Source organism: Onychomys torridus, unplaced genomic scaffold (genome assembly GCF_903995425.1).
Source record: "Onychomys torridus unplaced genomic scaffold, mOncTor1.1, whole genome shotgun sequence".
NCBI lineage: Eukaryota > Metazoa > Chordata > Mammalia > Rodentia > Cricetidae > Onychomys > Onychomys torridus.
Genome location: NW_023414046.1, coordinates 2852069 through 2866407, shown reverse-complemented (window position 1 = coordinate 2866407; position 14339 = coordinate 2852069). Strand labels below are relative to the sequence as shown.

Sequence of the window (14339 nt, the reverse complement as noted above, 5' to 3'; positions counted from 1 at the left end):
ATCCTCATGCATTAATTGCTATTATCCCTAATTACACTAATTTTTCAGAGAACCATTGCATATATGGTAAATATGAAAAGGTCTCACATCAAGTCACAAAGCATTTGATCCATGATCATGAAAATGTCATGATCATGATGATACAAATGTAGTGAATGTGACAAATCCTTCACCACAGAAAGCCATCTTACAACTCATCAGAGAATCCACACAGGAGAGAAACCTTACAAATGTAATGAATGTGGCAGATCCTTTTCCAGTGGCTAAGTTTTTATAAAACACCTGAAAATTCATACAGGTGATAAATATTACAAACGTAATGAATTCAAGAAATTCTTTACCTGGAAAGAACTTAGAAATCATCAGAGAATTCATACAGGAGAGAAACCTTATAAATGTAGTGAATGTGACAAATCCTTTGCCACAAAAGGCCATCTTAGAACTCATCAGAGAATCCACATAGAAGAAGATCCTTACAAATGTACCGAATGTGACAAATCATTTGCATGTGGCTCATCTCTTAGGATACATCAGAGAATCCACAGAGGGGAGACTTACAAATGTAGTGAATGTGACAAATCTTTTAATAGAGAAGGCAGCATTAGAACTCATCAGAGAATCCACACAGGAGAGAAACCTTACAAATGTAGTGAATGTGACAAATCCTTTTCATGTGGCTTGGTTCTTAGAAAACATCTGAAAACTCATACAGCTGAGAAACATTACATAATGTAGTGAATGCTAGAAGTCTGTTATTTAAAGAGAAGCTTGGAACTCATTAGAGAATATATACATTTAAGAAACTTTAGAAATGTAGTGAACATGAGAAATCCTTTACTAATTGTTCATCTTAAGAATATGTTGTGGGATATTTTATCTCACTCTGAAATCAATGTATTAAAATCAACTATGGACGGGGCTAGGGCCTGGAATTAGTTGACATGAAATTGCCACAGAGAGTATGGAGGAGTGTGGAAACCAGACACACGGAAAGGAGTAGGGAATGACTTGTAGTTTCTTGGTGTTTTGGGTTTGAGTGGTTGGAGAGACACTCTCTTGCTGGGTCTCTGGCTAAAAAGGAAGGTCAGCTGGTTGCTTCCTGCCCTCTCTTAACTAGCAAGTTTTCACCCTAACATCTTATTCCTCAGTCTTTATTGTGAAATACAACAATGGAGACTTAGTTAAAAACTACATGTGGTGGCTGTGGCAGAGTCTGTGCCAGCTGAACCAGAAATCCCACCAGGCCATTGCCTGAGCAACAGGTTGTTGAATGCAGGGTCATAGGGTTGCAGTCAGATGCCTCCACTTAGCCAACAGAAGAACAAGATGAACACATCAGATTATACATACAAAAGAGAAACCTTACAAATGTAGCAAATGTGAGAAATCCTTTTCTGTTTGCGCATTTCTGAGAATACATTAGAGAATTCATTCAGGAGAGAAACCTTACAAGTGAAGTTATTTTAGTTTGGTTTTAACTACTGAGAAGAGACACCATGAGCATGGCAACTCTTAAAGGAAAACTTTTAATAGGGGGCTAGCTTATAGTTTCAAAGATTTTGTCTATTAGACTCACATCAGTAAGCATAGTTACATGGAGTCACATGTGGTACTAGAGAAGGATCTGAGAGTTCTACATCTTTATCCTCTGGCATCAGGAAGTGAGCTTTGTATTAGGTGTGACTTGAGCATATATGAGACCTCAGTGCCTGCCTCAATGGTGAAACAATTCTTCCAACAAGGCCACACCTAATAGTTCCACTCCCTATGGGCAAAGCATTCAATCACATATGTACATGGGTGCCATACATATTCAAACCATCATAGTAGTCAATATAAGAAACATTTTATTAAAAATCACCCTGGGAACATATCAAAATATTCATACAGGAGAGAAAAGTTACAAATGTAATGCATGACGAAAAGTCTTTAGCTGCTTCTTGGTCTAAGGAAACATCTGAAAATTCATACTGCTGAGACGTTTTCATGGGATATAATTTGGCATGTGATTTAACCAAGTTCTGTTCTTAGCTATACTTGAAACTCCACACTAGAGAATTATTATGAACATGAGAAACTTGTGAAAGCCTTTAAGTTATATTCAAATCTTAGAAAACACCAAGAATTTATGTATAGGGAGAATGTGAAAATATAGGACAATTTTCATTAAAATTTTTTACATGTTCACCCTCAAATACTTGATAATGAATACAAACTGGAGAAAACTGAAGCATATTGCTGTTGTGTAACAGTTTCCTGGAGACTGGAATGGTCCATTTTGAAGGGAAGCTGATTAAGGCAGGAAATACGCCACTCAAGAGCTTCAGGCTTCAGCTTCAAGAAACCCCTGAAACTGACAGCGTTCAGTGTTCAGAACTCAAACGAAGAAACTCAGAAGTCATGCCTCTTAGAAGAGGATTTTAGCCATCAAGATAGGATGCTCTTTAACTTGTGGATGCACTTTCAGGTCTGCCTTGTGCATTATTCATGAGCTTTAACACGTGCTGTTTTTTGAGTTTCATGTTAACAATTGTTTGAGTTCCTTATGCTCCAATAAGCAACTGCTTACCCATAATCTTCTAAGCAATTCCAATAAAGCTCATTGATTCAAAAAGTTGGATTTGATTCCGTTTTCAGTTTCCCATTGGGGTGAGTAGATGCTTATGTTGCATCTCCCTAGGAAAGGTGTCTCATAAAATATGTGCTGTACCCATTAATTCTTCCCCCAAACTTGTTCTAAACAGAAGTTTGATAATAGAGTAGCATTTGTCAACCTGTGGGCCATGACTCCTTTGGGATTAAAAGACCCTTCCACAGGGGTTGCCTAAGGCACAGGAAAATATATTTTCAATGGTTTTAGGAACTGAGATACCATGCCTCTGTTGTCTCTAGCTGGGTCAGCCCACATGCAGATACCCCCACATAGGAGTGTATGGAAGTCCAGCTCCCACTTTTTGAAGGGTTCTTGAGGGCAGGGGAGAGGAATGAGGAAGTATTAGACAGAAAGATAGAAAAAGATGCCAAGAAAGCCAGAGACATGGGATAACTTTGGTAGGACCCTGGGTCAATACTCAGTCACCTCAAGGTTTATTCCAAAGGACCTTTTGTGCAATGCCAAGGGGTGAGGCAAAAGTCCTCCCCCATTCAAGATCAAAGCATGACATACAGGCAAGAGTAGACCTTTCAAAACACCTGGTAGCCATTCCCGTGGTCAAAGCCCTGCTGGGGTAAAGCAAGTTCAGATTCTTTGACCTTGAGTAATTTGGGCCCCATAGGTTACATGGGAGACGAAATTAAAAGCTTGCAGCATTAGGAAATTTGGAGCCACTGTATTAGAGAAAAGGCAGTTGAGGCTACAAAAAGGGAGAAGAATGTTTCCACTCAAGGGTTCCAGGTTTACAGTGGTACTTGCTTAAGTTAGAAGGCTCCACTCATAGACTGTATGGGCTTTGGGAGGCTCAGATAGAAGGCTGCTTTCTTCCTTTCATTAAAGGAGGAGAGCAAGGTCTACAAAATGACAAATGAAAATACAGCTACAACACTGTTGGTGACAGACATCATCCAAACTGGACTGTGCTCCTGAAAAGCTTTGAACTCGTGCTATATACTGTGTGAGTCAGCCAAGTTCCAATGACCTCGAGAACTATGCTATCCGTGGGCATATACAACAGAGTATTGTGGTGTCCTTGTGTCTTGCTACACCTTATCATCCTGCTCTATTAACAGAAATTTTGAGGTCCAGCCTCTTAATTTCCTTCCCAGGGGTCCAGCAGAGATGCTACCAATGGTGGGGAACTGAATATAGATACACAGAGCTCTTTTGTCCAACTTGTTTATTTGTCTGCCACCATAATTCTCCCCAGTTCTCTCAGGGACCGGTCTATATCTCTGCAAACACAGCAGGAAACTCTGTTTCTACAAAACAACACAAGCATTGCAAGGTCCTCACCAGAAGCTTCCTGGTTAAATTCATTTCAACCCAAATGGGGAGTGAGTAAAGGTTAGATAGGAGCTGGAATAAATCAGAAAAGGAATTTATGTGCTAGAAATATATCCTCATATGTGGTTAGATGAAGACATTACAAGTCTATCCTAAATGTAGTCAGACTACAAACTTACAGGTGATAGGGTAAAGACATATATAAGTCACTAAAAATAAAAGTGCCACTATTTTTCTCTGCTGCCAGTTTTCTGACAGGGCAGGAGAGGAGTACTGATAGCCAGTCAATCTGCATCACAGCTTGAAACACCTGGTGAAAAGAAAACCCTTTGTTCTAAGAAGTTGCTCTGGAGCAGTGAGAAGTGGAGAGATCTGAACTTGATTTGCACAAAAAGCATAGCTATACACCTAGGAGCCAGGTACTTGGCCTAGGAGCCAGGATGCCTTTGAAAGGACCATAATTCAGGGGCTTCAGGCACATAGCAGGTAGTCTGGTCAGCTATTCTGTTGCTTCAGTGCTTTGTTTGGAGCTGCCCTATCTTTGGATTTAGCTAAAGGGGCTATTTGCAAAAGACAGATAGCCAATTCAAATATTAAATTTAGAGCATGGATCTCAGAGGCAGCAGACCCTGCCTGCATGACCTTATCCAAGTACTAACCTGAGGAGGAGGCTCACACACACCGTCCTAAGGGAAAATATGAGCACAAGAAATTCATAACAAGAAAGAGCTGAATATTAAGCTTAATAACATCCAATAATCCTTGATGAATGTCTTCCCCCTTGAAGGACATCTTGGTTGCTCAAGATATAGCTTATTATATACAGCTGGACTACCTGTTTCATATTCTTGTGGGCCGTAACACTCTATAAGCCCCAAGATATTAGTTGAATTTCAGTTCTTTTTTAAAGGCGTTTACACAATACTACTATTGTAGTAATTCCAGAATATTCATAAGAAACGAAGCTTAATAAAGGGATTTGCTAAGGATTTATCTTCAGCTTCATTTCATGTGTAGGTCTATCCATAGAAATATCATGTAACTATTTAAGTTTTAATGAGATAATCTGAACAAGACATGTACATATGCTCATTTATAGTTTAGAAATCCCCAAAAGTGTGCTGGGAAATCAATTTGACATACCGAGAAGGGATGAAAAGGTATCTAGTTGACGCTAAAGCATTATAATAGACTATTGATAATAAAACCAGGAAGACTAAAAGTTTGTACCGTAGGAAACTTAGTGTACTACACTTAACAAATCCATATCATTATATAAAAATATATTTTTACAGATTTCCACACAAAAATATATTCAATCCATGAGAAAATATTGTTTGAGAACATTTTGGCATTCTCAGTATTGGTGTTTATTAAAACAGGCGCTCATTTTTATAATATCTTGAATAAATTCAGGCTGTTGAATTAAAAGGATCATAGATAATTTCTACCAATTGCTGCTACATCAGGGATGTTGGACCTGAGACAGAAGACCATGGAATGTTAGGTTTCTATATTGGCTTTTAACATTCTGGAAATTGCAACCAGCTGACAAACTCTGGGATTCCAACTTCAGGTGTTCAAGGGATAGGACCCCTCTTTTTAGGGATCTTGAAATCATTATCCTAAATCAGTACAGATTTCTTGTATCATGGTACATTTTTAAACTTGTACACAATGAAAATTTATACACATATTTCTAGTCTATGGTAGTGGAAAATTTATACACATTTATACACATAGTTCTAGTCTATGGTAGTAGCCAGCATGTGGTGAGCCTGTATAAATGGGTCCTGGTAGCCTAGAGGCTGGACCTGCGTGGAAGACAGCATGGTGATAGAGGATCATATGCATGTCAGTGAGGTGGTAACAATCACCATATGAGAGGTGTAATGGCAAACGAAGTAGAGGCTCTGTGGGATTTTGAATTCAACAGCATTTTGGGAAGAGCATCGTAAGAGTCAGATTTCAAGAACCTGGTGCACATTCCAGAGGCTATATTTTTAAGAACAAGACTGGCCTCAGATAGGATCTTGCTAGGACAGGAATCCTTGTGAGTACATTGTGCTATAGGGGACTGGAAACACAATAGAAGGGAAAACAGCATTGTGAAACAGGTATATTGGAGTGTGCCAGAGGTGTGATCAACTTTTATGCTGCTAAATAGGATGACAGTCTCTCAGAATTGTTCTGGGGATACCACTCCCCTATAAGTGAATTTTAGATAATAAAATCTGGGGCTTAATGGGGTACTTTTCATGAGTCTTACAGTTGCCAGAATACTTACAGAAAAATAATTGAAAAGAGAATTTGCATTATCCCTAGTATGCAAAATCAGTTGTCATACTATTGGGACACATAAAGATCTTGTAATTTAAAATAACCCATGCTTTCTAATTCCATTATTTTACCACTTGCTATTTAAGCAAGTGGCCTTTGCTACTGGAGATTAGGCACACTGGGAGCTTTTCAGAAATTAGTTCCCTGAGGAACCAGTGCATATTTGATTGAGGCAGAAAGTATAATTTATTATTATTATTATTATTATTATTATTATTATTATTATATTTGTGTTTTAATTTTACACATCAGCCATGGGCTCTCCTGTCCTCCCCCCTCCCGCCCCCACTCCCACCTACCCCCCATCCCTTCCCCTCCATTCCCATCTCCTCCAGGGCCAAGACTCCCCTGGGGATTCATTTAAACCTGGTGGATTCAGTACAGGCAGGTCCAGTCCCCTCCTTCCAGGCTGAGCAAAATGTCCCTGTGTAAGCCCAAGGTTCCAAACAGCCAGCTCGTGCACTAAGGACAGGTCCCAATCCCACAGCCTGGATGCCTCCAAAACAGTTCAAGCTATTCAATTGTCTCGTTTATCCAGAGGGCCTGATCCAGCTGGGGGCTCCACAGCCTTTGGTTCATAATTCATGTGCTTCCATTCGTTTGGCTATTTGTCCCTGTGCTTATGAGGTTTGAGGGAAAGAAAGCTTAGGGGAGCAGGAGATCCCAGCTGGATCAAGAACAGAAAGGGAGAACAAGGAATAACAGATCACGATAAATGAAGACCACATGAGAACAGGAATAGGTAGAGTGCTGGAGAGGCTCCCTGAAATCCACAATGATACATCCTCTGTAGACTGCTGGCAATGGTCGAGAGAAAGCCTGACCTGACCTAGTCTGGTGATCAGATGGCCAAACACCTTAACAGTCGAGCTGGAACTCTCGTCCATAACTGATGGAAGTGGATGCAGAGATCCTCAGCCAGGCCCCAGGTGTCCAATTGTCGAGAAAGAGGAGGGACTGTAAGAGCGTGAATTGTTGAGCCCAAGATCAGAAAGTATAATTTATAGAGCCCCACAATAGTAGTTAAAAACACTAGTATTTACTACTTGTGCGGGACCAGCCCCCCTTTTATGACCAGGTTACTCTTGAGCAGGGAAAACTGGAAATATTTAGATGGAAAGAGATACCTAGATGATGAGAGGAAAGACAGAAAGAGGGTAAGGAGGGCCTGGGTCAAAATCCACCAGCCCAGAACTTTATTCAAAAGGGATTTTTATAACAATGTCAAGGGGCGAGGCAAAAAGACTTCCCCTTGCTAGATATAATCAAGTGTATACCATTTCAAAAACCTGGTACCAAAGCTCATGGTCCAGTCATCGGCTCATGCAGTCCTGCTGGGATAAGCTACTAGGAAACGTTGGTGGGCTCCAACAGGTTCCCCTTCTTTATATATATATATATATATATATATATATATATATATTTGTGGGAGCTGAGGACCAAACCCAGGGCCTTGTGCTTGCTAGGCGAGCACTCTACCACTGTGCTAAATCCCCAACCCCAACCCTTCTTAATATTTTAAAGGGCTTCCCATTAAGAGCTCACAGCAATCTCCATAGCTGTCAGACCTTCTAGTGAAGGAGTAGAGGATAATAAAGATGGGAATTTCCTTTGTGAATGGGTCTCAGATGTCTATAGAAATCTTAGCTGCACAAATCCCTTTGTTAAATTAATAAACTCTTGATGTAACTGCATCAAAAAAGTCAAGCTCCAGATGCAAATGCATGAAACTTAAAGTCTCCCTTAGCTTCGTCATTAACATTAACAGGTTAACATAATTCTAACATAAATATTGCTATACATAATTACAGTTCTCTCAAACTTACATCCAAAAGCAATCTCTTAATAGAACCATTAACATTTTAACAATTTTAGTAAAACTACACTTTAAAGCAATCCCTTAATAGGACCACTTGGATAGCTTGCTAACAAAACACAGGATAACTTCTTCACATCAAAGTGAATTACTCACTGAACATCATCAAACCATGGTGCATCAATATCAATAGGTTAATGTACTAACACAATTAAAATTCCTATGAACCTACATTCAAAAGCAATACTTTCAATATAACCATTAACACCTTAAAAACTTTAGCCAAAATCCACTTTAAAAACTTTAGCAAAAATCCAAAAGCAATTTCTTTTTTTTTTTTTTTCTTTCTGAGACAGGGTTCCTCTGTGTAGTTTTGGTGCCTGTCCTGGAACTCACTCTGTAGATTAGGCTGTCCTCGAACTCACAGAGATCCACCTGGCTTTACCTCCTGAGTGCTGGGATTAAAGGCATATACCACCGCTGCCTGGCTAAAAGCAGTTTCTTAATAGAACTATATAAAACATAACTAATGCACTCAAGTAACAAGAAAATATTTTCTAAATTAAATAGAGGAATATTAACTCTTCCATTTCTTTATAATTTTTTAAACTAAATCTTCAGTGTAGTTAGAAATAAACTCAAAATTCTCCATTTAAACATTTCCATTTTTAACACAAAATGGCCCATAGCCCATAAATCACCACAGTTTATAAAGCATACATGCATAGACAAAACTGCATCTTGAGCCTAGGTAGGAAAGAACAAATTTCTCCATTTAAGCAGTTCCATTTTTAACACAAACCGTTCCATGAAACAATTCATAAGTCTTCATCATTGATAGAGTCTGCATGCATAAGTAAATTCAAAATTGTCCCATTGCAATGAAATCACTCCTGTCCATCCCATTTCTTACGTCAAAAAAGTTCAAAAAAATAAATTATGGTACCAGTCTCCAGATATGAAGAAATGTTTCTCACAGCCAAAATCTTTTTGCAGTTAACAATCTAGTTCAAACAAGCATTGCTGAAACTTCACTCATGTCAGCTTTTTAGGGCAGTCTTTCCTGAGGAACCTTACCTCAGGGCAGAAACTATTAGCTCCACAAAAGCTGGTTGGCACAGAGTCCTCTCAAAAGAGACTTTCATACACCAGCAATCAGAAAATGCAAAGCTCCTAGCTTTCACAGCTTTCACAGTCCTGGTCTGTCTGTGCCTCCTATAACCAGGACCTCTGACTCCTGAGGCTAGATGGTTCTCAATTGTCTCATGCCAAGCGGGCTCAAGGTTCCTCCCGCTGCTACAAACTGTGCTGTGGCTTTCATAGAGCAATCCTGGCCCCAGGAGGAAACCCAGGCACCAAGAACTACTGCTTCCTTGAGTCCCATTACCTGCCTAATTGGTGGCCCCAATCTTAGCACCCTGGGTCCAAGAAACTGTATGCTGTCCTGCTTGCACAGCCAAATGTAGCCCCAGGGTCATTCCATCGTTGCAAACACACCCTGCTCCTGGGAGCTCAGGCTGTGTCAGTCTCCACAGTTCCCACAGAGCTTCTATCTGGCTGTTCAGCCTGGAGCACGGCTTTCACCTCCATAGCTTTCTGGACTCCAGTGTGTCTCAGCTGCTCATCAGGCACTAACACTGCCTCTCTACCCCTGGCAGCAGTCTGATCTCCACAGTCTCTACTGTTCACCACTGCTAGCTGTTCACTTTTCCCACGTAGCAGCATCTCTGGTCGGCTCTCCCAAGTCATTGCCTGCCTTTCGCCTCTCACAGCATAGCATCTCTGCTCTGCTCCTCAGTGGCTTCCTCTCAGCTGAAAGCTTGCAGACCCTCTAAGCTCATGCTGTCTCGGGCGTTGCCCCCTGTGCCACGCTGATGTCCCGTGGGTTTTAGCTGTCAATGCCTGGCTCTGGCATCTGCGATTGTTGGCAGCTTCTGGAGTTTCTGAAGCCACTCAGACAACCAGGTTTGCTGTAGACAAATTTCTAAATGGTCTTAACACAACAAAAAACACAGAGCCAAATAGAGGGGTGAAAGCCTTACAGAGAACAGGGAAATAGGGAAAGCCCCCAGCCAACCTTACCTCACCAACTCTGCTGCTTCCAAATGTGAGTCTATATACTTTGCTGTTCTGCCTTCTGATTTGCTCTCTCAGTTCAGCTACATCACGCCCTCTTTCTCAACAGCTCTGTCACTTCCTGTCTATCTATACAGACCTCCAGACCTCCATGGTTAATTAGTTTTGGAATTTAAGGCATGTGCCACCACAAACTTGGCGCTGTTTCCAATGTGGCCTTGAATACAGAGATCCTGCCTGCCAAGTGATAGGATTAAAGGCACGAGTTAACATTGCTTGACTTCTGTGTTTTGGCTGGCTTTTCCTCTGATTTCTAGGCAAGCTTTATTTATTAAAGCACAAATAAAAATCACAACATTTCAGCACAAATAAATATTACCCCATTTCCCCTTTTTGTCTACTAAAAAAATTTTTAAAAAAGGTATAAGTAATATAAGAAAAATATATACAGTAAGTACAATATATATATATATATATATATACACAATATATACATGCAATAAATACATCAACAATGTCTAATCCATTTGCATTTGACAAATTCAGAGAAAATATTACATTATCTACCCTATTTTGGTGAGTCAAAAATGTACCTAATTCACTTTCTATCCTATTTTGTATTACCAACAAAAAACTATCTTATGATGTCTTTTACACTTATACACTTAACACCTCTTAGTGAGTTTCTTATCTGAATTTCTTTGTCGTTGTTTTTTCGAGATTCTCTGTGTAGTTTTGCGTCTTTCCAGGAACTCACTTTGCCACCTGCCTCTGACTCCCAAGTGCTGGGATTAAAGGCATGCGCCACCACCACCCAGCACTTATCTGAATTTCTTAACAAAGAAAACTGTAACTTAAACTATCTAATCTTCAACTCCCTTAGAGACCCGAGAAGGAAATAATATTAACTTGTAAAACAGGAAGTGCAAACAAGTGACTTCCAAAAAATGTGAGTTATGACAGAAACAGCCAGGTTCCTGGACAGTCACCCGAGGTTTCTTTACAATGTTGGGGCATCATTGATTACAGACTTAGCATATCTGATAGACTCATTTGTGAAGCATGATGTACGCAAGGCCTACAGCTCAACCTCACATTTGGTGCAAGTATTCCATTTACTAGATAAACTTGAATTCTGCCAGTGTCCTGTCATGACTCAGGATTTTAAATTCTGGAAATTGCTGGTATTTTTGGAATTCGGCTTCCCATTCTTCTTGGCTTGTGGGTAGCTTCATCTCCTTTATTAAATACTAGTCTACCATTGAGAGGCCAGACTCCACCAGCCTAGTTACTCCTCCAAGAATAACTATTCCAGCTACTGTTCCACTGCACACATGGAGCCATCAACCCACTGCTTGCTCAGCTGTCTTCAAAGGAAAGAGTACTGTACCTTTTCCAGATTGCAAAGCCACTTCATTGATGGTGTCATATTGTCCTGGCCTCAGAGGACGTCTGTTGCCAAAGCTACAATTGTTAGTAATTTTGGCGGTGCTCTTACCCGGTGAGGAACACGTCCCGAACATGACAAATCCACAGAAGAACTGTTTATTAATGTAGGATAGGAAGAGACAGATGTGACAGGCCACATGGTCAAGAGAAAAGGAAGAGAGGAGAGAAGAGAGAAGAGACCTGTGCAAAATGGCGCCGGCTTTTTAAAAGAGTGGGCCCCGCATGCGTACAGGAACGCATGTGGCTACACGCATGCACGTAGATTATATGGCCGCACGTGTGCGTGCACTCTTTACACAGCCATGCAAAGCCACGGAGTCCTAGTCACGCGAGATATTTTGACCTGGAAATGGCTATTTTGAACTGGAAATAACTAGGTGGTCCGCCGCGCAAGCCCAACTGTGTGGGCATGTTGTGACTTCCTATCAACAATCACACTTGTCTTGGCAAGGGTCAGCATTCTTTTTTTTTGGGGGGGGGGGTCCTGCTTGTCCATTTTGAACAGCATACTTTCAGCAGTCAATGAGAGGGCACTTTCTTGCCCAGTGGCTAACTTTTGCCACAGTGAAAGTTAACTTCATGTGGAATTTCTTCAATGCCCATATCTTATTTGAAGTAGATTGCTGCTGCCAGGAGCAGTAATTTACATGACTCATTTAAAAAAAAAAAAAAGAAAAAGAAAAAGAAAAGAAAAAAAAACTGTTATTAAAACATTTTAAATGCCATATTCTGCAGGTCTCTGAAAGGTTTGAAGATGACCTGTCTATCTAAAATATATCTTCATGACCTTGAAAACGTAACTAATATGGACTCCAAGTTCAATTTTAATGTATAACTACTAACTTTCATTTCTTTATATCCTAAGTAGTTGCTAATAATAACTTTCAAGGATTAGCAAATTGCATTTCATTGTTAAATGAACTGTATAGGTACAATATCTTGAACAAGATTAGAAATATATGTATAATATTTTGTAACAAAATTAATCTCAAATTTGTGTATATACATATATATAATTTGTATACAATATATAAAAATCTAATCTAATGTAAAATATTTAAAACTAGTAGTTGCCTTTTAAAAGTAGATTCAATAATTACCTATTTATCTATATCATATCTATATCCTCTTTTTTTTCTTTTCAGAGTAGATTCAATAATGTACCTCTTATCTATATGCTCTTTTTTCTTTTTAAACAAGAACCCTAAATCTAACCTTTGTTTAACCTCTTTCCTGACTATTAACAATAACAACTTGTAACCAACCATCCTAAGCAATGACAATTATCCACCCACAAAACTCATCGAAAGACCAAAAACCACCCACCCCATCTCTTGGAAATATAGGTGTCATGTTTTGTAAAATTGCTTTCTGCTATTTGTGGGCAAAGGCATCTCTAGGGAATCCTGAAAAGAAAAACTTTGGGTTAATTGCCAAGTTCTGGTAGAGATAGCTATATCATTGTTGTTAGTGGTGAAAGAATAGTCCCTTAATTTTGGTTTTCTTCTGCCCCATATCAGATGGTGCTTCTGACATGATACAGAGATTTTTGTATTTTCTTTTAACAAGCATGCTTAGGTTTAGAGAAGGAGAGAGTCATTCTCTAATTCCAAAGCCAGCTTTATTTTTTAACTGAACTGGGACTACATAAAGATCATTTAGTAGAAATATCTATTCCAATATAATATTTTCCCTCTGCATTAAAAATCCTGTAGGAGAATTTTAGGGTAAAATAACCAAAATGTAATCAAGCTTTGTGTCCACATGATCCACATGTCCTTCCTGTACTTTCTTTTCCACCAAGGCCATTTCTCTCTCAGCTTCAGCTCATAATTCTCTTGTATTATTTAGTCCTTGTCACCTTCTAAGGTTTTGAGCAAATTACTCAGTTCATCATTTTTTATCCCAACAACAGTCTGTAGAGATGTCTCTGAATATTCTTTGAAAGTCATTAAGAGTCTTTTTTAATCGGTCTCTCCTAATTTGCACCTTTTTGGGGTCTAATTTTTTGTAGACCTATTTTATATCATAAATAATTAGTAGAATCTCCTCTTTGTATCTTTTCAGGAGCAATTTGTAATCCCAAACAAGGCAAAATTTTCTTTACCTCTTCAAACATTCTAAGTTATCTGCATTTGAATCAGCTAGTAAAATATCATCTATGTAATGATAAATTATAGATTTAGGAAATTTTTATGTATTATTACTTCCAATGGCCATCATACAAAATATTGGCATAGGGTTATTTGACATTCCCTTTAGTTAGACCCTCCATTGATATCTCCTAACCGGCTGAGAATTATTATAACGAGGCACCATGAAGGCAAATCTTTCTCTGTCTTTTTCTTGTAAGAGTATTGAGAAGAAACAGGCTTTTAAATCAATTACTATCAGAGGCCAGCCTTAGGTAACAGAGTAGACAAAGGAATTCTGGACTGTAGAGAGCCCGTTGGCTGAATTACTTGGTTAATTGCTCTTAGGTCTATTACCATTCTCCATTTACCAGATTTCTTTTTAACAACAAATACAGGAGAATTCCAAGGGCTGGTTGATTCTTCAGTATGCTGATCAGCAGTTGGTGTGCCCTGTTCTTTTACAACCTAGATGGTCAGTAACTGGTCTTTATAATACCTCCTAATACTTTTCTTAGAAACATGTTACTTTATTATTTGTTTCTGATATTGAAAGAATGTAAATCTAGGTATTCCATTGTTGTAA

General features: G+C 39.2%; 1 pseudogene; it reads left to right on the top strand.

Annotated features, from left to right (window-relative positions):
• Positions 1-147: 147 nt before the first annotated feature.
• LOC118576640 lies at positions 148-2566 on the top strand (annotated as a pseudogene).
• The last annotated feature ends 11773 nt before the right edge of the window (positions 2567-14339 follow it).